Consider the following 699-nt stretch of genomic DNA (forward strand, 5'->3'; position numbering starts at 1 on the left):
GCCATTGCACCCCATGCCGAGCTCTCTCTCTCTCTCTCTCTCTCTCTCTCTCTCTCCCTCTCCCTCTCACGCTAAATACATGCATTGCCTATCTAGCCCCCCAACCTCTCGTGCACACGCACGCACATTGTCTATCTAGGTCACTCCCTCGAGACTGTCTCACTCTTTCTTCCGCACGACGGGCCACACTCGCTCAATCTCGCTCTCCTTATCTACGTCTCATTTAACCTTGTTTTCTTTCACACACAAATGATATATCTCCCTGTTCAGGCCTCGATCGACCCACTCTATACTCTCTCACGCGGATTGTCTATCTTGGTCAGTCCATCGAAGCCGCCCCCACTCTTTCGACCTCATGGAAGGTCATGCTCTCTCTCGCTCTCTCCCTCTCTCCCTCTCTTTGTATGTCTCGATTGACCTCGATCTTTCTCGGACAAAAACAATATATCACCATGTTTGAGCCCAATTCGACTTATTCACATTGTATACTCTCTCACGCATATTGTATATCTAGGTCACTCTCTCCAACCCGTCTCACTCTTTCGATCGCACGACGATCCTATGTGATCGATTGACCTTGCTTCCTCCCACTTACAAAATATATCTAAACGTCTGTGACTGGATCATCTCTCAAGCTCTATCTTACAGCCCTCACCCTTTCCAAAAGCTCAATCGGACAATATCTCTCCAGAGCATATA

This window comes from Triticum dicoccoides, chromosome 7A, assembly GCF_002162155.2.
Source record: "Triticum dicoccoides isolate Atlit2015 ecotype Zavitan chromosome 7A, WEW_v2.0, whole genome shotgun sequence".
Taxonomy (NCBI): Eukaryota; Viridiplantae; Streptophyta; class Magnoliopsida; order Poales; family Poaceae; genus Triticum; species Triticum dicoccoides.